The sequence below is a fragment of the Triturus cristatus genome, chromosome 1_1, assembly GCF_964204655.1.
Source record: "Triturus cristatus chromosome 1_1, aTriCri1.1, whole genome shotgun sequence".
In the NCBI taxonomy this organism is placed as follows: domain Eukaryota; kingdom Metazoa; phylum Chordata; class Amphibia; order Caudata; family Salamandridae; genus Triturus; species Triturus cristatus.
The window spans coordinates 359,398,829-359,425,111 of NC_140579.1; the positions used below are offsets into that span (position 1 = coordinate 359,398,829).

The 26,283-nt window shown below is 49.6% G+C and overlaps 1 long non-coding RNA gene across 1 annotated transcript in view; it reads right to left on the reverse strand.

Moving 5' to 3' along the window:
* LOC146870209 (uncharacterized) overlaps window positions 1-7,946 on the reverse strand; it is a 75,289-nt gene extending 67,343 nt beyond the window's left edge. Inside the window, exon 1 of the long non-coding RNA XR_014959356.1 lies at window positions 7,791-7,946. This is a non-coding gene — a long non-coding RNA (uncharacterized LOC146870209). The remainder of the gene's footprint in view (window positions 1-7,790) is intronic.
* Between the last annotated feature and the right edge of the window lie 18,337 nt (window positions 7,947-26,283).

Below are 26,283 nucleotides of genomic sequence, written 5' to 3' on the forward strand. Positions count from 1 at the left end.
CACTCAGACACTCATACACCGACTCATTCTTCAATACACCTTGCCATATATATAATACATATTTAAACTATAAAAAAAACTCAGTCACTAGATGATGTCATTGGAGATGTCATCAGTGATGTAATTTGAGATGTCATCAGTGATGTCACTGACCATGTCATGAATGATGTAATATGTGACGTCATCAGCAGTGCATTGCGGGGGCGCGAGTTATAGTTAGCTGAACTAACTAGAACAGCTGAATTTCTATGATTTTGTAGGAGTGAAATGTCCAACTAACTATAACGTCCCTAAAACCTATGGTTTTTTCAGTGAATATATATATCTCAATGCAACTTTATTTCCAAAGCACTTCACTGTTATAGAAACGCACCCACTGAGTCAGCTTGGTAAACACTGATTCCACTTCTGTCTGACAGTGTGTGATTTACTGATATTAGGTCGATGGTTGATTCCATTTGATCCCAGGTGCATGCTGCACAAGATGGGGACCTTCTTAAAAGACTATCTTAGTAAAAGATTAATATGCTAGACTGCACATACTCTTTTCAAGATCCCCCTCTCTGAAACTAACTATAGCGTGTGTATGGGGAGAAAGCTGCCAGCCAATTCCTTTTGTCAGATTACGTTTCCCCATTCTAGTGAAACTCACTCACCCTCCACTTCCTGTGTTGCAACTGGTCTTCAAGGAAATAGGAACATATGGAAAGGTCTGCCTGGCATGGAAGCATATCTCTAAAATTGTGCTATGTTGTTTTGCAGGATGATTTATATAGCATGTCATACACCCAATACTGTCCCAAAGCATTTCTAAGTTTTTGCATAAAAGGCAACATTGTTTATTGTGCACAGTTGCCATTGTGTGGCCTATACGGGAAATACTGGACGTTATGCATGAGGGCTTGAGGTGTGCTCAAATTGTTTTATTTTCCTTGAATCCGTTCATTTAAAGGTTTTAATTTTTCATATAAACAGTATACATGACATGATGTAGACGACAGTGTAACTGCATAAATCAGATGACCATCACACAAGCAATCATATAACACATTTCGGCTAAGCAGGTATTAATACACAGGCGTAAGTAATATTTGTGGGGAGTAGAACAGAGGCACAAGATAGAGACAATATGTAGCAGTATTACAATAAATAAACGCAGAACATGTGGTGCTCAAATTGTGCCATATTGAACTTATGGTCGTGCCCAAGCATGGCGTGAAGCAAGGATTTAAGAGAAATTGAGTTGCATTTTCAAACACATACCATCTTCTTGTTAGTTGTGCTTGGTTGGTAAAGTGTGGGAATGTAGGCTGGCCTATATAAATAATATGAAAAGTATTAGGTGTAATGATGAAGGTTCTGAGAAATGCTCCAATCAGGTCACTTTCATCTGCATTCACTGCATGGATATAAGTATAAAATGTAAAACAAGATTCTGGATAGGTGCCATCCCCCTGTAATCTGACCTGTGCGTGATTATCTGAGTGGAAACAACAGTGTCCTTACTGCTCTCCTGAAGTTCTGAAGTGGATTATTTTCATGAATCCAAGGAGAAAGCTTCAGAGGTTGCTGTCTTCACAGATAGATAGCATCAAAATGCATTTTTATGAAAGCAGGGATGATCAAGACTGCATCTTTGGAGGACTGAACCATTATATTGTGCAAGATAAGCCTCATATTAAGGTGCATGAGGTTAGTCTTATAAGGTAAATGACCCACTGGGTGATGTAGAGACTCCTGAAAGAGCTACAAGTGGTCACAATCAGTCAATAGAGAGACTGCAGAGCCCTTACCAAATCTAACTAAATCTTACAACCTTAATTGTTACAAGTATGCAGATGACACCCAAATCATTTTCAAAATGGATGATTGTGAGAAGTTGGCCTGGCATATGCTAGTCACTAGTTATAGTGGCCACCTTGCACCAGTCCAATTCGACTCTTGGTAGATAGGTTTAAAGACAACCTTTTAAAGAAAGCTATCCTAGTGGTAGCTGTGGAGAGCAGCCTTCAGGCTAAGTCTCTGAGGAATGTAAAGCAGCTTGTTTTACCTTATAATCTCTTGAATTACCAAATGAAAAGACACCACACAGGTATATATATCATATATATATGTATTTATTTCTAAATATACTCTACTAATCTCTTTATGAGATTAGACCCAAGTAAACATTCAAAAGATCAACAGTTCTCAATAAATTAAGCACAAATATGGCTGTAGCCCTAGGGGCGTACCAGACCATATACTAAAATAGTGGTTTAACAAACTCGACTTGCAATATGAAGAGGCCTAGGGCCTTGGGAATCGCTGGGGCTTCACTTCTGCAGTGGTAGCAGGTAAGTAACCAGCCCACAGGAGACGCGTGCAGTGCCTAAACACACACGCGGGTTTCAATGGCAAATGTCGCGGTTTGTATTTTACAGTTCTAGGGCACTTCGGAGTGGACAACAAGCAAACAACTTACAGGGTAAGTACTTCGAGAGCCAATGCACACTTGGGCACCGTGATGCAAGAGTTACCTCACCCAGGGAAGCCGGGTGCATACGTGTCCTTTGGTGTCGGGTCGCGATGCTGTTTTCAATGGAGATCGCTGAAGACTTGCTGCTTGTGTCGTCGAGAGAAGTGTCCGCTGGAATCTGAAGATGGATTGGAGTTGCAGAAGACCTAGAAATTGAGGGGACAGAGTTCAAAGTCACTTGCCAGTGACCGGTGGCCAGCAAGATGGATGACCACAGCTGTCGCGTCTCTTCAGGTCGCTGATGTCGTTTTGTCTCTTCTCTCACGAGGACCAGGAGGGATCGAGGAAGACCAGCAGCTGGATTCGGAGGGTCCCACGACGTCTGCAGCTGTTGACGGTGTCGGCACTCGGTTTGGAGCCAACAAGCCTTGGCAACTGCAAGTCTCGTGTGGATGGAAGATTGTCGATGGAGCAGACCAGCAAGGTCTGATGGACTTACCCAGCGAGGGTAAGTGAGGGCAGGCCCAGAGCAACCAGGCGAGCCCTTGAAGGTGATGTGGAAGTCTTCTGGAGAGTCGCTAGCCAACGGGCATGCAACCGCGAAGATGCCTTTGCAGGAAAAGTTCACCAACAGCCCACGGTCACTCGGGACGAGGTAGGCCGCTGATCTTCGGTACTAGACCTGCACGGGACTTGGACAACAAGTGGTCCAAAGCACAACTTCGTTGGACGTAGTTTAGGGCTTGCACTCGAAATCAGTGCACGGTTCCCTGGTATTGCCGTTCCTCGTCACTCGTGGGGTCCAGATGCCACAGCTTCGCTGGGGACTCAAAATGGCCGTTGAGAGGTCAGGAAATCCGCTTCAGGGGACGCAGGGACTTCGGGCTCCGGCGGGAGCGGTAAAGTTTGCAACCGTAGTTCAGTAGTTTTGGTGCCTGCCAAGCAGGGGAGTCACTCCTTGACTCCAAGGGAGATCCTTCGGTCTTCTAGAGATAGTAGAAAGTTGAAGGGCCAGGATTCTTCTTCGTAGAGCGTCGCCCAGGTGTAATCTAAATTGCATTGGCAATGTGTGGTATCTTATAGTGAAAATATGGGAGGGACTAGCTCTATGACCACTCCTCTAGGGGGTTCAGGGTAGTGGGTTGTTACACCCACTTCCCTTTGTCCAGTTTCGCGCCAGAGCAGGGGCAGGTAGCCCCTGAACCGGTTTGAGCTGGCATATGCACAGAGGAGCCTACTGCTCCCCCAGTGCAGGACTTCAAAGCACTCTAAGAGTGCACCCACCCAGCTCCAATACACTAAATCCTGTCTGGAAGGTGGTGACACCTCCCTGTGACAAGAAACCCTTTGTTGGGCTCCCTCCACTGCGAGTTTCGGTCAGCAGCAGGAGGGCAGCCCGGTGTCTGTGCTGGTGGCATCCATTTTGTGATGCCAGGGCTCTAGATGATTTCTACCGTGTAGTACAGTGTGTACATGTCGTCCCCTCTAGAAGGGTATATGGTTTAACCGCATCCACAAACAGTAGCAGAGAATAGACTGCCAGCTGCAGAGGGGTCCTGCTCAGGCAGAAGCACCCCCTCACATAGTAAACCATGCACCCTGCCCTTGGGATTGATAGGGCCTACCATAGGGGTGACTGATAGGTTTATATGTGTGTGTATGGTGAGATATAGGAACCTATACCTCTGTGAGGAGTGCTAACACTACCTCACACAGGCTGCAGTAGCAGGCCTGTGGTGTCAGATTGAGAATGCTTCCCAGGGGTGGCATAATACATGCTGCAGCCCCTGGTAGGCCTGTGAAGTACCAATGCCCTAGGTACCTAAGGTACCATATACTAGGGGCTCATAAGGCACCACAGTATCCAATCACTAGTGCATCTAATATGCACACCAATCATTTAAGGGAGTAAGCAGTTAGGCTGTGGTCCTGGATAGCAGGATCCCAGCCAGACTAGTCAAAAACCATTCAAACACCAGGAAAAAAGTGGGGGCAACCATATAGTCAGATTCCACCTTCCTACAATGATTAAGAACTATCTAAAGCTCAACACCGCAAAGACAGAGATTATGACTTGTGGATAAGGGCAAAACTACCAACCTACTACTTTATGACCTAAGAACATTGAAGCCCCTCCAACAACATCAAGAGTAGTAAGGGACCAAGAAGTAACCATGGATTCAGACTTATCCTTGCTACCTCATACTAACAATGTCACAAAGAGTTCCTTTACAAAATGAAAACACTACATCACATCGTCCCATACTTTGCAAGCCAACATGAACTGTAAGCCATCCTCATGCTCGTACACTCCAACCGTGACTTTGTCAACAGCCTATACCATGGTCAGATGTCGTTACCATTCGCATTAATTATATGCAAAATACAACTTATACAAAATGCTGCTGCAAGGCTACTTCTCCACTTTCAACCAAGAGCACACATGACTGCTGTCCTGCAATCAATCCACTGGCTACATGTAACCAGAAGGACAATGTTCAAGGCACTCTGCATTGTCCACAGAGCCTACCAAGGAAAAGGACAACTATACCTGCAAGTTAAGTTCAAGCAATTCAAAACAAATGGAACACTGCACTCCAGGCTTGCACCACTTATCATTGTTCCACCTTATGATAAGGCATCTGTAGGAGGCACTGCTTTCTCAGTACAAGCTGCCAAGTTCTGGAACCCACTAGCAGCTAGCATTAGAAGCAACCAGGAGCATATGCACTTCCAAAGACAGTTGAAAACTTGGCTACTTCCTAGATAAATTAACCAACTGCAGACAACAGAGCCCAGAAAACAGTTTCAACCTCAAATGCAATTCTCAACTTACAAACCGCGAATTGCAAACAACTCAACCAGCAAACTGCTTTTATTATGCAGGTAAGCAAAAATGGCTGAGCTATGGGTTGATATGACCTTATACAGCTATGTGCTTCCAAATGGAACTGGTATGGGCCACAGTAATATTAGAACTATAATATGCAGCAGTCAGCAACAAATTGTAACTTATACTTAATACATTAATGTAATACATATCTGTTATGAGGGTTGCCCATCACCAGCACTGTACAGCAACAAAACACAAACGTCACCTAATGAACAGGCATGGAATAACTGAAGAGACAGTTTTGGATTACTTTAATTTAGTTCATTCATTGCAGGTCCCAAATTGTATCCAATCTGACCCCTTCTTACATCTCATATAGACACTCAAATATATTAAAAAAAACAATAATTTCCATCCTTACAGCTCCTTCCATTTCTCTCTCCCCCTAACCATGCCAGCTCATAATCACAACTATACAATAACTCACAGATTGGACAACCCAGTGCCATAACCAGCTATGGAGACAATATTATATATAATACCATAAAGGGACCTGCTAACATCATACTGAAAACCATAAAACTGTGCTTCTATCTTTTATGATTCATCATCCAACACGGTTACATGCTGCGTCCCATAACATGAAAAATCGCACCTCGGTGATCATCATGCACAACATGGAAACACTTTCCACATAGGATGAAAACAACATCCTTCCAACCACACCCCTACGTAGTGTAGCATGTTGCTCATGTAGGCAAGCGCTTTAGTGCACTACATACGAGTAGTATGCACAATATATAAATGCTGCAATACATAACAATGAAATAGAATATATGTGGTCCTGTAGCCTTATATGTAGAAAATGGAAGGCGCTTTTTGGATTTGCTGGAGCATGGTAACTAGACCACATTTACTATTTGGGTAATTTGTAATGCATCAACCAGTAGTGATTGGAGAGTGATTCAGTCAAGTTTCTTTCCCCTGTAAGTGATAAAACAGAAGCGGATGGCAGAGTGACATCAAAGTGAATCTTGTGGATGTCACTGAAGGTAATGAGCTGATTTGCTTTCACACTGAAGTGTCCTGCCATGGTAAAGATCATGTAGAGGGTGTCTATGCCCTGTGTACAGTTAAAAAAAAGTTCATAGTTTCTTGGTTCACAAGGAAAGATCTTGTTTGAGGACAGTAATTTGTCAAACCCAAAAATGCAATGGCTGTGGTGGATGATGACAATGTCAGCAATGAGACTGAGATGGGCATCTGAAATTACTGAATTAATCGGGGCATTTTGTTGACCAGTAGAAGTGAAGTGTGGTGGGGAAAGTGAGCAGCTGCCAAGTAAATATCTGCATTCTTATGTTGAAAATTCTTGAAAACTGGTTGAAGTAAGGAGTTCTTGAAGATGATGACTACAGCTTCATTGGACTCAGTAGGTTGGTTTCTTACGATGATTTGCTTGATAGGTGAGATGGTGTAGTACATTTTGGGGGCTGCATTGTCCCACAACCATGTAAACTGATGAGGAGAAGGTCTGGAGTGTCAGAGATCAGGTCTTATAGGCAGTTTTTATTCATTCATGGTGTAGAATGAGGATTGCAGGAAAGATGGCGGGTTGAGTAAGTGTGTGGAAGGTGATTAATGGTGGAGGAGAGATGGCGGGTTGTTAGAACCGGGGGTATCTAGTTGGCAGGGGTATGCACCCTAGTCCAAATAGGGACCACCGCTTCCGACAGGGTTGCCTGGCGCAGAGCAGGAAGGTGTAACTTAGGAGGCAATGTGTAAAGTATTTGTGCAACACACACCCACAGTAAAACACGCACAAAAAGACACTACACCAATGAATTATAAAAATAAAAATATCTTTATCTCAGTTTCAGGCAGATCAATAATCAGATAAATCCAGTTTCCAGGCCAGATCAATAATAAAATGAATCCAGTTTCCAGGCAAGAGCAATACTAAAGAAATTCCCATGGGCTAAGGACTTCCCTTGTACAGGATAACCATAGAGGCGCAGGCCTAGGTGAGTCTTTGGTAAAGGAGACTGTCCATAAAGAACGAAAATCACCAGTTCAGTCTCTTAGGCCCGCTCTGTGGGCACTGGTTCAGTCTCTGAGATTTGTAGGGGTTAAAAGTCCCGTGGGAACGAGTTGTGGGCTAAGATCAGGAGGTCTGTTGATGTTAGCGCTGCCTCTAACGCGCAGTCTTTTATGCTATGGAGTCAGATCTCAATCATACCGCTGAGCCCCCACAGAGGCGCTGACTGTTCACAGGCTGCCTTCGTGATTAAGGTTCATCAGGACTAGTGCGCTTTAAATCCTTCCAGGCATGATCGGTAAAATAGTACCCCCACCACGGTCTCCGGTCCACAAATGCTCCGGAGCAGTCCCCCGCAGGCCCGCCCTTCAGGGTCACTACCCCCACACTGGCCGGTATGCCCTCAACCCGCCCGGTGCTTGGAGACCCACGGGGACTTAGCGCCCACCGCTAAGTCTTACCTGGAGTCGGGGGGAGGGGGGGGGGGCGAGACAGACACCGGTGCAAGGCCCCTCCGTTCCTGATGCGGCTGCACGGGGGGAAGCAGGAGGGCTCTCTTTCTCTCTCCGAGTCCAGCGCCGCTCTCGCTGTCCCGGCCAAAGCGTGGGGAAGCCATCGAGGCAGGACCAATGTTAGCGCGGCACGCCGGTGACGCTGCGGAATTCCTGGGCGGTTGCACCCAATCCCAGCGCGGCCTGTGGCTGACGTCGCACCAATCCCAGCACGGCCCTGCCCTGACATCAGCGGAGCAGCGCACGGGTTTCCCTGGGTCTCCCGGGCAGTCGGCGGGGATTCCGGCGGCAATTTTGACGCGCTTGGACTCGGGCAGCGGTGGTTACTTTGGGGACAATTGTAACTCACTCCCAGGCCCGAGGTCCGCAGTGGCGACTCTCGGAACAGTTTAACGTGCCAGTTCAGCCCAGGGCCGCGGTGGAGATCTCGGGGCAATTGTGGTTGCGGCTCAACTTGGGCCCGCAGCGGTGATCCCGGGCAAGTTTTAATCACTGTGCCAGCCCCACGTTGAGCGCAGCCGCCAGCATGCTGCATGGAGAATCATTTTAAGTACAAAACAAGTTATTTTGGTACGGGCAGTGCTTAAGTAGGTTGCAGATCAAGAAAGGCAGTTACCATGAAGTTTGTAGTCCTCAAAAATGCGGCTGACGCAGTTCTCGGAGGGGAGTCACGTTGTTGCCTTTGTGAGCTCTGCAGAGGTAATTCCCTTAGAGAAAGACGTTGTTGCAGGGGCGGCTCTAGGCTCAGGGTGGCCCTTTGCAGGGAGCGTAGGTAGGGGGCCCCGGAAGAGGGGGTCCGGGCGGGGCGGAGCTCAGGAAGGTGTTTTAATAAAACGTCCAGTAAAGGCGTTGGATGACCAGTACCTGCGGCTGCTCCTACCCTTCCGAATTCGTCTCAGAACGATAACATTTAGGAGGAGGAGGGCATTGTGACACACGACGTGAGGGACTGGCACAGACGGCTGCAGGGCCATGACAGGGGGGCCCGGACCCACAGCCCCCCCACAGAGAAATAATATGTGGCTCTTTGCCTGGAAACAGTAATATCGATACCATATCAAATATGGTGTCTTACGCATGGCCATCTCTGTTGCAGACACTGCATAGCCGCCTCGTGACACAAGCGTTTAACTTTTGCCAAAATTTGCCGCTGCGTTTTGCCAGCTTTCGCTGTTTCACCCTTTCGAGTAAACTGCAAACCACGGACCAAGAGCACAGGCTGCAACAGAAGATGGAGCGGATCTGAAATACCAAGCTGAAACTAGAGGCCATTGCAGGGTGGCAAGAACAAGCTTGGAAAGAGGACTATGGAACTAGAAACAGCATGAGAGGCTACAAGAATTCAACTACTGCAATGTTAGTTCCATTATACAGGCTAATGCAAGGAAGGAGACGTTTGAGAATTTAAATAGGGCACCAGATGTATGCATGCTGGATGTGCCTGCATTTTGTACCATAAGAATGACAAGTAAAAGTCAGGAAAGTTATACAACTATCAACAAAGAGGAAAAGCACTCCTCACGGACTGCCGCAGGCAGTGGGGAGGGATCGAGACGGAGCCCCCCACACACCCGGTCATTCATGCGATACTGCAGATGGGGCCGGGTCGTCATCTCGTCACGTGGATCTACAAAGCGGTGAGATCCCTGCGGAGTCCTACGTTAGCGACCCTCCCGGAACACTGGGAGGATGACTTCCAACGGCCTCTACATGACAGGGAGTGGGCCAGGGCCCTGGAATACACCAAAAAAGTGTCCCGCAATTATCGGTTCAAGAACATATAGCTGCATATCCTGCACAGGGCGTATCTGACCCCCGAAAAGCTGCAGAAATATTTCCCCGACGGGGTGTTTGGTTGCCCTAGATGTCTAGAGCCCGCTGCCTCGTTTAAGCACATGTTTTGGGACTGTCCAACGCTCTACAGTTACTGGCACACCATTCACACTGCCCTACAAGCGGTTACAGGGTTCCGGGACCTGGACACATGGGAGGCGTGTGCGCTGGGTATTCATGCACGACACAAGTCGCAGAAAGTGGAAAGGAGGTTCGCTTTCTTAATGCTGCTCCTCGCTAAACGATGCATCGCTATGCATTGGAAGGCGCCGGGGGGGCCCCCGGTAGCGGCATGGGTGGGAGCGGTCAAGAAATGGGGCAAGGCGGAGGAGACTACACTTAGAACGGAGGAGGCCCGAGGGATGCGCAAACACCCGATCTCCATGCCCTGGGCCATGTTATTGCACGCCTTCACGCAGGAAACAGCGGCTGCGGCGCGTACACAACCGATTGATCCCCTGGGGGCGCCAGCGACCCCGGAGCCCACCCTGGGAGCGGCGCGGGCAATCCAAGCACCCGGTGCCTCGCAGAGGCAGGCATCACAGGCCCCACCGCCAGATCCCTCATAGGCTGCGACCGATGTCCCAGCCCATCCGGCCCCCTCCCCCTCTCTGCATCCGTGACCACCCCGAACCTCCCCCTTTTCCTTTTTCTCTCACGTTGATCCAGCTCTCGAGCGCATAGCCACAAGCATTCCTGATAGACGACCTAGTGCACCCCCATCCCCTGGTTCCCTGCCCCCAGTTTGTTCATAGTTACTCATTGGCTGCACTTCTCTAGCCCCCGAGGCACCACCCAAAGGGGTTCAATCACACTGCACGGCGCCCCTGCGGCGCGGCGATCAGGGCGCGCTTCGGTAGGGCATACCCAGCGGCTGATCCCGGCCACGCACCTGCAGCCCTACTTAGGATAGGGTCGGATGGCCTGAGCGCCCACGAGACTGTGAGATCGGAAGGGCTGCGATTGGGCGCTCTTGCTATGTAAGTCTCTGTGTTAATGGCGATACCACCTGTGCATGTGTATATTATTACCTATAAATGCCACTAAAAACGTTTTTAAAAAAAAAAACAAAGAGGAAAAGCATCGGATTGGTGCGAAAGGGAACAACCTTGTGGTGCTCTGAAAGCTGACACTGAAATGGCTTTCTCATTGACTAATTTGACTACTTAAAATGTAAAATTACAAATGAATCCCTATAATTGAGAAATCTGAAATATATTTTTGGATCAACGGTACAGATACAAGAACAAAAAAATGAGTTTTTGATCCCTCGAAAGCCAAGTCTTCTCTTTCCACGAGATCAGTGAAAAGCTAGAAAAAAAAAGTATATGAAATAGATTACCATTTATAAGGAGCAGAAACTACAGCTGTGCTCACAGTAATAGTATATATAATAAGGGTTCCTTCCTTTGAGCTCTTTGGAATAATGAATCAACCATGGAAACCTATTTCGGAGTATCAGAGTGTTTGACATCGTTCAGCATTTCGTCCATTGTTTGCTCTTTTCGCATTTAGCGTCCTAAATGGGACGGGTATGACCAGACATGGGTCCTGTGCTTGCTATGCCACTGGATTTAAGTTAGCCTGGCTGATGAAGGGTGATACCCCAAAACCAGTCCCAGGATGCTTCTTGCTTGGTCCACAGAGGACCTTGCCTAGCAGTTTGGGCTGGACTGTTCCCATGAAGAGCGGGGTTCCCATGAAGGGCGGGGTCAAGACTGATTTGCACATGGCTGGATCCAAACTGGGGTATCATGGTGAGCAAAAAAACAATGGGTGTAACCCACATCTGTGGCTGAGGGGTGAATGTTTGATAATGTTCCTCATTCCGTCCATCATCTTTTTGTGTTGCTATAGTCACCCTAAGAGGGAAAGGTATGCCCAGACGAGGGTCCAATGCTCACTGTGCCACTGGATTCAAGTTAGCCTGGCTGCTGAGGGGGGGATACCCAGTAACCAGTTGCAGAATGCTTGTTGTCCATTCTTGGGAGGGCCTGGCCTGGAACTTCAGGCTGGACTGTTCCCATGGGGAGCAGGATCAAGACTGATTTGCAAATGGCTGGGCCCAAACTGGGGTGACTTGGTGAGCAAAAAAATAATGGATTTAACCCAGATCTGTGACTAGGAGTGAATGTTTGACAATCCTCAGCATTCCACCCATCATCTTTTTGTGTTGCTTACAAAGAGGATTACACTGAACTGAGCAGAGACTTTGCTATTTCACATTGAGGCCAGTATAGCCCTGACGCTAGTCACACCATATCAAAATTAGCAAAAAATGCGCAACATTCTGAGAAGTCACATAAATGTCCCTTTTAATCCTCAAGTACCAACAAAAGCATAACCAAAATGGGACACCAAGCGAAACACGTTCAATTTTTTTTTTTTATTCTACTGCAGAGCTCTCACACACAACTTGCTGATAGGGTCAATCAAAAGTGTGGTGCATAATCAGCATCTGAGAAAAGTTTCTCTCACCTATCTCAGCAAAAAAAAGACAGTGTGTAGGCATGTGGAATTCCGGTAGCCCGATGCCCATAACATATTGTTTTTGGTCAACTACAACAAGTTTTTATCTTTAAGTTTTCCACTGGATAATATGCCTATCCCCTTGCAGCATAAACACTTTAGCTGCAAGTGTACAGTAGCACAGTATGGATTGGTGTAACATGACTGTCTGCCAGCCAGGGGACGCCTGGCTGACCTGTTGGCGTGTGTGGAGAACTGCTGCCCTGACTGCTGCTTTTCCTTGCAGCGCCTCGCGGAACCCGCTTCGCGGGGTGTGCTGTCCTGGACCTTTGGACCCCTGGAGTTGTTTCCTTGCCAAAGCGGAGCCTGTAGTGGGTGTGAGTGCGCGTGGGCAGGGCTGCGAGCTGCGGGACCGGGACTACCTCTCCCAGGAGTCCCAGCCAGCCCTAATTACAATCATCTGGGCCGCTCTCCCTGCCTGCCCCGCCCCCACCAACGAATTTAAAACCTTTGGGACTCCGTTATACTTTGGGACGCCTGGCTGACCTGTTGGTGTGTGTGGAGAACTGCTGCCCTGACTGCTGCTTTTCCTTGCAGCGCCTCGCGGAACCCGCTTCGCGGGTCCCGCTTCGAGGGGTGTGCTGTCCTGGACCTTTGGACCCCTGGAGTTGTTTCCTTGCCAAAGCGGAGCCTGCAGTGGGTGTGAGTGCGCGTGGGCAGGGCTGCGAGCTGCGGGACCGGGACTACCTCTCCCAGGAGTCCCCGCCAGCCCTAATTACAATCATCTGGGCCGCTCTCCCTGCCTGCCCCGCCCCCACCAACGAATTTAAAACCTTTGGGACTCCGTTATACTTTGGGACGCCTGGCTGACCTGTTGGTGTGTGTGGAGAACTGCTGCCCTGACTGCTGCTTTTCCTTGCAGCGCCTCGCGGAACCCGCTTCGCGGGTCCCGCTACGAGGGGTGTGCTGTCCTGGACCTTTGGACCCCTGGAGTTGTTTCCTTGCCAAAGCGGAGCCTGCAGTGGGTGTGAGTGCGCGTGGGCAGGGCTGTGAGCTGCGGGACCGGGACTACCTCTCCCAGGAGTCCCCGCCAGCCCTAATTACAATCATCTGGGCCGCTCTCCCTGCCTGCCCCGCCCCCACCAACAAATTTAAAACCTTTGGGACTCCGTTATACTTTGGGACGCCTGGCTGACCTGTTGGTGTGTGTGGAGAACTGCTGCCCTGACTGCTGCTTTTCCTTGCAGCGCCTCGCGGAACCCGCTTCGCGGGTCCCGCTTCGAGGGGTGTGCTGTCCTGGACCTTTGGACCCCTGGAGTTGTTTCCTTGCCAAAGCGGAGCCTGCAGTGGGTGTGAGTGCGTGTGGGCAGGGCTGCGAGCTGCGGGACCGGGACTACCTCTCCCAGGAGTCCCCGCCAGCCCTAATTACAATCATCTGGGCCGCTCTCCCTGCCTGCCCCGCCCCCACTAACGAGAGTCTCTATTTTTTCAATCTGTTATTCCCGCTGCGCGGGAGCGCACGCGGGAGCGTCCCGGGAGAAGCCCGGGACAAGGGCGGGACCGTCTGTGGCCGTCAGAGGCCGGAGTAGGCCGGGCTGGGCCTACTCTCTTGGGTCATCCATTCGACCCCTGGTCCTATTTACTGTCACAGCCCCTTGCCGATTATAATCCATCACTCACATTATGCCGTCTCCGGCAAGGGAGAGTACCCCATTGAAGCCGGGAGGAGTTAAAAATAGGACCCTAGAGAATTATTTCTCCCGGGCGGCGGGGGAGGGGGACAAAGAGTGCAACCTGTCCCGGTTAAGGGCAGAACGGAGACGCTCAATAGATAACTTGAAAAACATCCCCCTTGGAGAACAACCCACTACGCCCAGGGAGGAGTTGTCCCTAATAGATGAGGTCCCACTCCTGCTGAGGGATTGTATAAACACTCCACCAGTTGCAGCCATGAGTATAGTCCCAGCTACCAGTCCAAGCCCTACAAGGGTGACCATTGATTTAGTCTCCCAACCCTCCCCAGCCTCTAAGGCTAGGAAAGCTAAACCCAAGCCAGTCACCACACAAGGAGCACCGGGGCCCCCTCCTAATAAACGTAGGAGGAAATCGAAGGGAGCCCAGGGAAGGAGTAAACCCAAGATCTCTCACTCGGACTTTGGGAAATCTTCAAAACCCCCCGCATTAGCAGCGAAATTACCGGCTGAATCACACCCCAAATCTATTGCCCGGGAGGATTTAGCTCCCGCCCTGATAAAAGACATAGAAACTAGTACCGCTAATGTCCCCTTCTCTGTTGTCCCGCTTGGAAATCTGGAATTCTTGCTAAGGTCTCTATTACTACCGATTAGCGAGAGTATAAAAAAGATTGAGATCAGACTAACTATTCTGGAGGCCACACTAGGTAGTCTGAAAATCCCGGCTGGTCATCAGGGAAGGCATCTAGAATCTACCCCCGCCACAATAGCCCCTCAACAGCCTGTAAATAGTGCAGCAAACGTAGTCCCTCCACAAGCCGCAAATGCGGCGGCCCCGCTAAAACCCCTAAGGCCCAAGCCTGCACCAACTAAGCCCCTTAACTCTAACAGGCCTACTCCTCCTTCAGGCCCTGTTCATCCAGCACAGCCGGTAGATAGTACCACACAGACTCCCCTAATGAAGCTTCCCTTGAGACCACGCAGACCTAACCTACCCCCAGAGACTAATGATTTCACTGTAGTCATGGCGGGTGTCCCCCCACTCAAAGAAGGTGAAACTGAGGATTTTTGTGCCCTGAAAAGTAGGGTTATTAAGTGGTTAAACATAAACAGACCCCTCCCGACACACCTTAATAACAAAATCATAATGGTAAGAAGGGTGCCATGGGTGGGGAGAACATACAAATCTATTATAGGGGACTGCATATTGGTGAGTTTTAGGGACACAGGAACCGTGTCCTACATATGCCAAGGGAAGAATAGATCCAGAGAATCCACTATCCAAACCCTTCGTGTATCTTTCTTTTTCCCCATTATTCCAGTCCCATTGCAGCCGCCCCAAATTCATGACAACTGGGAGAGGGTTGGCAGGAGGGGGAGACACTGGGCATTCAACCCTAGGCCACTATTTGGCCGACCAGAACCACCCTTGTACACCTATAACCGGTTTAATTGCCTGAACGGTCTAGAGGGGGTGGATTGACAAACAGATAATGCCCTCCAGGGTTACATGGATAAGGGCGTTTTGGTAGAGGTGGTGGAGGAGCAAAACTCTCAGGCTCAGCAAACTCTACCGAGTGGTGTGGGGAATTCCATGTTTGCTGAACCTAACGCTACAGCCATAGAATGTATAGGAAGGGGACATGGGCTGGTTACGCAAGGGTCAATACAGGAGATACCATCAATGCCCCAGGGGGGTTCAAGACGGAGGGGAGAGGGAGTGAGATTCATCTCCTGGAATGTAGCAGGCATAGCGGGTAAATTTAATAACAAGGAATGGGTTGATTTTATTAGAAAATTTCAAGTCATATGTGTACAGGAGACATGGGCCTTGGTGAATAATTACCATCTACAGGGGTACAAGTGTTTTTTTGTCCCCGCCCGAAAATCCAGATCAGGGAAAGCAATGGGCGGTTTGTGCATCTACGTAGATTTAGACCTCCCAGGCTCCTGGTCCTCCCCAGATTGGAACTCACACGGGATTCAGGTAGTTCGGTTCCTTGGAAAGGGGTTAAGATTTTCTGTTTTTAACATCTATAACACTGAGATAGTAAACAACCATATCCCGCTACTAGCTGAACTAGACCATAGGCTGGGACAAGAAACAACATTCCAAAATAAGGGGCCGCCGCACGGGCTGCTTTTAGTGGGAGACTTTAATTGCCACCTCTGTCCGGCACTGGTTAAGGTAAACACAGACTGGTCACAATGCCCAATGGAGAAGGGGCCGCATTTTTCTCATACGCCTACTGGGTTGGCTCTTAGGTTGCTTCGGCTTAAGTACGACTTAGAGCATACCATTAATATGATAGACCCACAGTCGGATGGTACACTTCTACCAACTTTCAAGGGCAGGGGTTGCTCATCTATTATAGATTATATTCTGGCCTCGAGATCCCTGATAAACAAAATAATCAGTGTAGGGATAGATTGGAGCAGTTTCAGTGACCACAATCCCCTTGTTTTGATGCTCTCGTATAGGGTGGGTGCTGGAACTAGAGTCCACCGCTCAATTGAGGAGAGGGTCACAGATCAAGGTAGGAGACTGAAATGGTCCAAAATAGATGGGGTAAAGTTTTATAAAATTTTGGGTGACAAGGGCCTACTGGCCATTAACGACTGTCTAGACCTAGAAGTCCAGGGACCAAGGGTACTGGAAGCATTTGACCAGATCGCTAACCTGGTCGATGGCCTACTTAGGACCAGTGCGCCCACACGTAATCTGGTAAATCCCCGGTGGTTTGATAAAGACTGTTCTAAGGCATTGAGGGAGTTGAAATGCTCCCTTAAGCTAAAACCAAGGGACCCTCAAAAAATCAAGGTATGCAGAGAAAAATATAAAAAAGAGACCAAAAGGAGGAAACTTGCCCTGCAGGCAGAAGCTTGGGCAGACTTAAGAGAGGCAGGCGAAAGAAGGGATCTAGCGGGATTTTGGAGAATCATTAATAAACCGACCTGTCAAGAAAATGATGCCCCAGAGATAGGGGATAACATCCTCCCGGAGCAGTGGGTCACACACTTTAGGGGTCTATATAACCATGAGTCCGGTATCCATGAAGAGTCACCCGTAACCACAAGTCAGGTTCCCTCGGTAGTATTCACTCTTAAGGAGATTACTGCAGGGATGGAGGGTCTGACTAAAAATAAAGCCCCGGGGCCGGATGGAATTCCCCCTGACCTGTTTCTTAGTAATATAGAACTATGGGCCCCGCTGATGACCAGGGTCATAAATACTGCGACCACTTGTGGCCTGCCGCCATCCTGGTCTAAAGCGATCATCGTGCCAATCTTCAAAAAGGGCAATAGGGATGACCCCAAGTGCTACCGGCCCATTTCCCTGATTGACGTATCGGCTAAACTTTTGGGTAGGGCAATCCTCAACAGACTGTCTGAGTGGACCGAAGAGAATAACACCTTCTCGGACACTCAATACGGGTTTAGGACAGGGAGGTCCACCAGTGATCAATGCCTGAACCTTTACATGCTGACTGCCAAATATACTCTGGCCAGTGATGAACCCATTTATATGGGATTCATGGATCTGGCAGCAGCATTCGATCACGTCAATAGAGGAAAGCTGTGGGATATGATGTCAAGCATGGGGATTGAGAGTGGTTTAATTACCATATTAAGGGAATTACACAGCGACACCACGGCCAAGGTTCGATTTAATAGGGAGGGAAGATTGTCTGACTCTTTTCCCTGTAAGAGTGGAGTCAGACAAGGTTGCATTCTTGCCCCTTTTTTGTTCTCCCTTTATATCAATAACCTGGAGCAGTTCCTTTTGGGGTTAAAGGCAGATTCCCCAAGGGTCGGGGCGCGGCATATTCCTGTTCTGCTTTACGCAGATGATGCGGTTCTGCTTGCACGCACACCCCGAAGCTTACAAATCCTGATAGACGGGTTTGTTAGGTTCATGAGTACACTGGATCTATCTGTCAACCTGGGCAAATCATATGTACTCCTGGCCGGCAAAAAACCTTCTTCTAAATTTACTTATACAATAGGCACCCATACTTTAGAGGAGGTCAAAACGTTCTCTTATCTTGGAGTAACCTTTGATGGCGTTTTGCAGTTTAACTCTCTAGTGGCGGATCGTTGTAGCAAAATGATTGCCTCTAATGGGGCTATAGCTGGATATGGAAGGAGGCTAGGTAGATGGAGCCCGGAACAGGTGATGAACTTGTATGGCTCCGTATCATGCTCCAAAGAAATCTATGGGGCTTTGTGAACACCACTAGAATCCAACAGGAAGAAAACAAATATCTGAAATCTATCCTGAGGGCACCACCAAGTACCGCTGGAATCATAGCTCATAGGGAGCTAGGGAGACCATACTTGGATGACCTGTTAAAACTTAGGCCAATTATGGCCTGGCTAAAAATATGGGTTAATCCAGATGCGCATCTAAGCAGAGAAATTTTATTGGACTGCTTAGATAGGACCCATTGTATGCGCATCCCCTGGCTTAAATATGTAAGAAACACCCTTGAAGATTTAGGCTTTGGAAACCTCTTCACGAACCCCACAACAATTTCAGCCCAGCACAAGAAACAAGTAGGGGAAATTTTCCTAGAGCGGAAAACCCAATGTAGAGCTGAGGCTGAAGGTGTTAAAAAGACGGTGAGGGCTCATAATTTGGTAAAGAGTGTGGAGGGTATGGAGCCTTATCTGTATCTTGTGCATAATGCACAGGATAGATTTCTTATGTGCCGTTTTAGACTGAATTTACTTCCTTTTATGTTGGCCTCACCAGCAGGTTTCACCACGTCAATTGAGCAGAAGGGACCCCGCGGCTGCGACAACAGGTCTCCGCAGGATTCCCTCCATTTTGTTTTGCTCTGTCCCTATTTCTCTATGCCCAGGAGCAGATTTCTTGTAATTATTTTAAAAAAAGCCCAACAGGAACGTGCCAGGGACGCATTAGTCTTTTTGCAAAAAGCCTCTGATCCACTAACATTGTGCTGTATTATGAATTTTATTAAGGTTGCGGTCCGATTAAAGATGACTAGGGGAGAGGAATGAAAGACTTTGGATTTTCTATTTTTATGACCCTGTATGTCGGTATCTCTATTTGCACTAACTCTGTACAAGGATCTCGATTAATGTTTAATGACTTTTTACCCATGTATATATATGTGCTTTTATGGTGTTTTTTAATCACCGAATAAAGATTCTTAAAAAAAAAAAAAAAGACTGTCTGCCAGCCACTAAAAACGAGATTTTAATCTATATGTGCAAGTTGGTCAAACTTGTAGAAATGATTCATGTATATTAAAACCTTTGCAATAAGCACAAGCACTCTAAGAAAATGCTGTGAGCTCAGATTGCCTTAATGACAGTAGTTCCGGTATAAAAATCTGAACTCTTGTGTGCACGATGTAAAAAAATTGAGAAGATTTATAAATTATAATGCTGCTAGAATGATCCCTAACTCTATGCATAATACATTCGGGAGCATAAAAGCAAGATTGGTTGTTGTCAAACTAAAACGTACTCAAAAAATATGCACCATGAAAAAATTATTTTGTGAAAATATTGTACAACTTTAAATATAACTTGTCTGAGAGACCATTTACTAAAACATGTTTGACGCATGCCAATTAAAAAAAAAAGATGAATAATAGAGATTCGGTGTAAAACTCATGTAGGTACCTTATGGAAAAAAGAAACTAAAGTAGGGGCTTGATTCTTTTTTTTTTTTTTTTTTTTTTTTTACTACTTAAAAAAAAAAAATAATCACATATGTGCACACAAAGGTACACGTCCTTTCATTGGTGCAGCTTTACAACTTTTAGGAAATCACAAGAGTCTACGGAGCCAAGCCTGAAAACAGTACTCTCAACAAACTTTTGTGAATTTCATTTTTGAATAAGCGAATATACAAACATTTATTTGCTTATGTAAAAATCTGCTGAGTGATTGCTCATTCAATTTCCCTACACTCCCTTGTTCCCACCATGGAAAATGTTTTATTCCTGCCCTTGACAGGAGTCATTTCCAACCTTTTCCAGTATGGAGAGAGATTGGGGAGTGTTGGAGAATACCCTTAAATATGTAAGTTTGTGGATGTACACACTTATAAAGGTATTCCAACCCTGGAACTACACCATCCTGCTTCAATCCTTGTGTGTAAATTTGTGATAGCAAAATCAGAGCTTATCTTTCAAACCCTGATCAAAGCCCTGATAAAATCAGAGATGACATATTTAAAGTCTACATAATAATAAAGCTGGAGCAATTTGTCACATTACTGGAACCAAAAGGGACAAGTGGATTTTATTTTACAGCCCTCCGGAGTGAACGCACGGAAGGGCTGTTGTCTCGAAAGTGCATTACAAGCCCAATAACCACTGGATTAACCACTGACCCTGGGTTCTGGAGGAGTGTGCAACACACTGCAAAGCACTTCAGCGTCTCGTCAGGGGGAGTAGGCACTATATTAATACAATTGCAATCCAATACATATACAAATCATTCTAGCATTTCAATGGCATTAGACAAAAATGTAAATAAATAAAAAGCAAAAAGAGAAGGACCCCAGTACACTCAGAGTAATTGTCAATGCTTATGACTTCTCCATGGAAATTTCTGTTACACCATCCAAACAGCGCACGCCCGCACACACACACACGTGCGCGCGCATGCACACACGCACACACACACACACACCTTCTACCACCTCTCTCCTTTCTTCCCTCTTTCGTGCCCTCTTCTCTCTTCCCCTTCTGTTTCCTCACTCTCTCATCTCCGACCGCTCTCTTCCTATTTCTCCCTTTCCTCTCTCTCCATTCTCTCTCCCATACCTCTTTCTCTGTCTCCCTCTTTCGCTTTCCTCTATCTCTTTCTTATCACCCCCTTTCTCCACTCTCTCCGCACTCTCCCCCTCTCTCGACCACCTCTCTGTCCTTCATGTCCCCTCTCTATCACCCAATCCCTCCCTTTGCTTCTTCTCTCGCCCACTTTTCCAACTCCTCTCTCCTCATTATGCTCTTTCCTTCCGATGCCTTCCCTCCACCAAGGAAGTACTTCTCTCTTGCTTCTCTCTCGCTGCTCCCCCACCTCTCTCCCTCTTTTTCCCAATTCTCTCTCTCTTTCTCTCCCACAGCTTTTTTCTCTTTTCCCTTTCGCCTTACTCTGTCCCTCACTGACCTCTCTCCTTCTCACCGCTCTCTTTCTCACTGCCCTTTCTCTCGGTTGCTCTCTCTCTCCTGGCTTTCTCCCCATTCACCTCTAACCCCCTTCTCTTTCTCACATCACTCTCTCACTCTCTCGCTCTCTGATTCTCTTTCCTCTCTCCACCCCTCTTTCTCCTCACTCCGCCCTCCGTATGTCGCACCCAATCTCTCTCTGTTTCCTTTTCCTCCCTCTCTCTCTCTTATTCTCTTTCCTCTTTCTCTCCCCTCCTCCCTAGTTCTGTATCTCTTACCCTCTCTCTTTTTCTTCTCAATTCCCCTTCTTCCCCTCAGTCCTCCTCCCCCTCCCTTCTCTCATTCACACCCCCTCTCCCTCTGCTTCTCTTTCCTCTCTCTCTCCCTCCAAACTCTTTTCCCTCATTACCCCTCTCTCTCTCCCGTTTTGTATCTCATCTGCTCCTCACTTTCTCCTCTTCCCCTCTCCCCTCCCCAGCCCGCTCTGTATCTCACCCCCTTTCTCTGTTTCTCTTTCTTGTGTCTCTCGCTCCATTATCTCCTCACCTCTCCGTTTTGTATCTCATACCCCTCTTCCCCCCATTCTCCGCGCTCTCTCCCCCTTCATCTGTAATAGCTACCTATCTCTCCGCCGGGTGCTACAAACTGCTTTCCAAAGCTTAATGTTTCCGGCCTCATTTACTATCCCTTACAAACAAGCTCCCAATCTCACACCTCCCATTGTCTCGCTTCTGAAATGAAAAAAAAACACAACCAGCTGCTTTGCCGTTCGAAGCTGTTCTGGGTTTATTTAGGCGCTTCCGCTCAATTGCAGACGGGACGTGGATGCACTGCTCGGAGCCGGAAGCTCGCCTGTTGGTGCAACAAAGGCTTTGTCTGCTCCCAGCAAGCGAGACGAGCAGCCACGTTCATTATCACCCGTAGCATTATTAAGAATGCTCCATCAGGCCCCGGGGACAGGTCGTTTAAGGCTGCAGACTGTCGTTAGGGCTCATTTCCTTGCACCTCCGAAGGGCCGCCACGAATATGTATTGTATCCGATTCCTCGTGGCGGCCCCTGGGGTTTGGCGGCCCTGTGCAGGTGCACAGCTTGCACATGCCTAAGGCCGCCTCTGGTTGTTGTCCTTACGAACTCTGTAGAGGCAGTCTTTAAAAGAGTTGTAGAGACACTCTGGAGATGTTATTTCCACTTCTCCCTAGCAGGGCAGGATCAGCAGGCTGTAGGGCAGCTCAGCTGGTTGGGGCAGCAGTTCCTGGGTGCAGTCAGCCTCCTTCCAAATGGCAATCCTTCCTGGCGCAGCAGTCCTCACTCCAGCCGAGATTGGTCCAGGTCCAGCAGTGTAACCAAGATGTGAGGCCAGGACCCTCCCTTATATACCCTGCAGTCTAGTTACTGGAAGGTGGTAGAAGTCTCTGGAAGGGCCTGGGGGCAGAGGGTTTCTGAAAAAGTCCAGGGAGTTCTGGGATGTTCCCTGCCTTCCCTGACCTGGCTGTCACAGTGACGAGATACAGGGCCGTTAAGGCTCCAGTGGGCAGCCATTCACAGCCCCTTCAGTGGCGTAATGAAAGTTGAGGGGGCCCCCCTGCAAAGTACACGGAGGGGGCCCCCTCCCAGGGCCACCACCTACCACTTTTGCAGAGGAGGTCCCCTGGAGCTTGAGGGCCCACCCTGCACCGAGGGGGTTGCGGGGGCTTATCTTACGCCACTGTGAAGATATCAGACATGCCTCTTAATTCAGTTATGGACCTATCTCATTAGAAAAACAACAGACCTACAACTTCGGGCCATAAGACATCCACTTTAACACCAGGTAAAAAACAGAACAAATTCATTTTGCACTGACATAGCAACAATAATTAGCCCATAGTAAGATTATTCTATTTTGGCCACAGCCCAAAAATAGAAAAACGTTCTCATATGCCCCGGCAGTGAGGTCTGTGGGGACTGGCAGGTTTCTCTGCCTGGGGAGGTCTTTGGGACTGGCAGGTTTCTGTGCCCAGAGAGGTCTGTGAGACTGGCATGTTTCTGTGCCCGGGGAGGTTTGTGGGACTGGCAGGTATCTGTGCCCAGAGAGGTCTGTGGGACTGGCAGGTTTCTGTGCCCGGAGAGGTCTGTGGGACTGGCAGGTTTCTCTGCCTGGGGAGGTCTGTGGGTCTACCAGGTTTCTCTGCCTGGGGAGGTCTGTGGGGCTGGCAGGTTTCTCTGCCTGGGCAGGTCTGTGGGACTGGCAGGTTTCTGTGCTTGGGGAGGTCTGTGGGGCTGGCAGCTTTCTGTGCCCGCGGAGGTCTGTGGGGCTGGCAGGTTTCTGTGCTTAGGGAGGTCTGTGGGACTGGCAGGATTCTGTGCCTGTGGAGGTCTGTGTGGCTGGCAGGTTTCTCTACCTGTGGAGGTCTGTGGGACTGGCAGGTTTCTGTGCCTGGGGAGGTCTGTGGGGCTGGCAAGATTCTGTGCTTGGGGACGTCTGTGGGGCTGGCAGGTTTCTCTGCCTGGAGTGGTCTGTGGAGATGGCAGATTCTGTGCCTGTGGAGGTCTGTGGGACTGGCAGGTTTCTGTGCTCGGGGAGGTCTCTGGGGCTGGCAGGTTTCTGTGCCCGGGGAGGTCTGTGGGACTGGCAGGTTTCTGTACCCTGGGAGGTCTGTGGGGCTAACAGGTTTCTGTGCCTGGGGAGGTCTGTGGGACTGGCTGGTGTTTGTGCCTGGGGAGGTCTATGGCACTGGCAGGTTTCTCTGCCTGGGGAGGTCAGTGGGACTGGCAGGTTTCTCTGCCTGGGGATGTCTGTGGGGGTGGCAGGATTCTGTGCTTGGGGAGGTCTGTGGGGCTGGCAGGTTTCTCTGCCTGGAGAGGTCTGTGGGGCTGGCAGGTTTCTGTGCTAGGTGAGGTCTGTGGGGCTGCAGGTTTCTGTGCCTGGGGAGGTCTGTGGGGCTGGCAGGTTTCTATGCTTGGTGAGGTCTGTGGGGCTGGCAGATTCTGTGCCTGTGGAGGTCTGTGGGACTGCCAGGTTTCTGTGCTGGGGGAGGTCTGTGGGGCTGGCAGATTCTGTGCCTGTGGAGGTCTGTGGGACTGGCAGGTGTCAGTGCTTGGGGATGTCTGGGGCTGGCAGGTTTTTCTGCTTGGTGTGGTCTGTGGGGCTGGTAGGTTTCTGTGCCCGGGGAGGTCTGTGGGACTGGCAGGTTTCTGTGCCCTGGGAGGTCTGTGGGGCTAACAGGTTTCTCTGCCTGGAGAGGACAGTGGGACTGGCAGGATTCTGTGCTTGGGGAGGTCAGTGGGACTGGCGGGTTTCTGTGCCCGAGGAGGTCTGTGGGGACTGGCAGGTTTCTCTGCCTGGGAAGGTCTTTGGGACTGGCAGGTTTCTGTGCCCAGAGAGGTCTGTGAGACTGGCATGTTTCTGTGCCCGGGGAGGTTTGTGGGACTGGCAGGTTTCTGTGCCCAGAGAGGTCTGTGGGACTGGCAGGTTTCTGTGCCCGGAGAGGTCTGTGGGACTGGCAGGTTTCTCTGCCTGGGGAGGTCTGTGGGTCTAGCAGGTTTCTCTGCCTGGGGAGGTCTGTGGGGCTGGCAGGTTTCTTTGCCTGGGGAGGTCTGTGGGACTGGCAGGTTTCTGTGCTTGGGGAGGTCTGTGGGGCTGGCAGGTTTCTGTGCTTAGGGAGATCTGTGGGACTGGCAGGATTCTGTGCCTGGGGAGGTCTGTGTGGCTGGCAGGTTTCTCTGCCTGGGGAGGTCTGTGGGGCTGGCAAGATTCTGTGCTTGGGGAGGTCTGTGGGGCTGGCAGGTTTCTCTGCCTGGAGTGGTCTGTGGAGATGGCAGATTCTGTGCCTGTGGAGGTCTGTGGGACTGGCAGGTTTCTGTGCTCGGGGAGGTCTCTGGGGCTGGCAGGTTTCTGTGCCCGGGGAGGTCTGTGGGACTGGCAGGTTTCTGTACCCTGGGAGGTCTGTGGGGCTAACAGGTTTCTGTGCCTGGGGAGGTCTATGGCACTCGCAGGTTTCTCTGCCTGGGGAGGTCTGTGGGACTGGAAGGTTTCTCTGCCTGGGGAGGTCTGTGGGGCTGGCAGGATTCTGTGCTTGGGGAGGTCTGTGGGGCTGGTAGGTTTCTGTGCCTGGGGAGGTCTGTGGGGCTGCAGGTTTCTGTGCCTGGGGAGGTTTGTGGGGCTGGCAGGTTTCTATGCTTGGTGAGGTCTGTGGGGCTGGCAGATTCTGTGCCTGTGGAGGTCTGTGGGACTGCCAGGTTTCTGTGCTGGGGGAGGTCTGTGGGGCTGGCAGATTCTGTGCCTGTGGAGGTCTGTGGGACTGGCAGGTGTCTGTGCTTGGGGATGTCTGTGGGGCTGGCAGGTTTTTCTGCTTGGTGAGGTCTGTGGGGCTTGTAGGTTTCTGTGCCCGGGGAGGTCTGTGGGACTGGCAGGTTTCTGTGCCCTGGGAGGTTAGTGGTGCTAACAGGTGTCTGTGCCTGGTGAGGTCAGTGGGACTGGCAGGTTTCTGTGCCCTGGGAGGTCTGTGGGGCTAACAGGTTTCTATGCCTGAAGAGGTCAGTGGGACTGGCAGGATTCTGTGCTTGGGGAGGTCAGTGGGACGGGCTGGTTTCTGTGCCCGGGGAGGTCTGTTGGACTGACAGGTTTCTGTGACCAGAGAGGTCTGTAGGACTGGCAGGTTTCTCTGCCTGGGGAGGTCTGTGGGACTGGCAGGTTTCTCTATCTGGGGAGGTCTGTGGGGATGGCAGGTTTCTGTGCCTGTTTAGGTCTGTGGGACTGGCTGGTTTCTGTGCTTGGGGAGGTCTGTGGGGCTGGCAGGTTTCTATGCCCGGGGAGGTCTTTGAGACTGGCAGGTTTCTGTGCCCGGGGAGGTCTGTGGGGCTAGCAAGTTTCTGTGCCTGGGGAGATCTGTGGGACTGGCTGGATTCTGTCTCCGGGGAGGTCTGTGGTGCTGGCACGTTTCTCTGCCTGGAGTGGTCTGTGGGGATAGCAGATTCTGTGCCTGGAGAGGGCAGTGGGGCTGGCAGGTTTCTCTAGCCGGGGAGGTTTGTGGGTCTGGCAGGATTCTATGCCTGTAGAGGTATGTGGGACTGCCAGGATTCTCTGCCTGGGGACGTCTGTGGGACTGGCATGTTTCTCTGCTTGAGTTCTGTGGGACTGGCAGGTTTCTGTGCTTGGGGAGGTCTGTGAAGCTGGCAGGTTTCTGTGTTTGGGGAGGTCTGTGGGGCTGGCAGGTTTCTCTGCCTGGAGTTGTCTGTGGGGGATGACAGATTCTGTGCCTGGAGAGGTCAGTGGGGCTGGCAGGTTTCTGTGCCCAGAGAGGTCTGTGGGACTG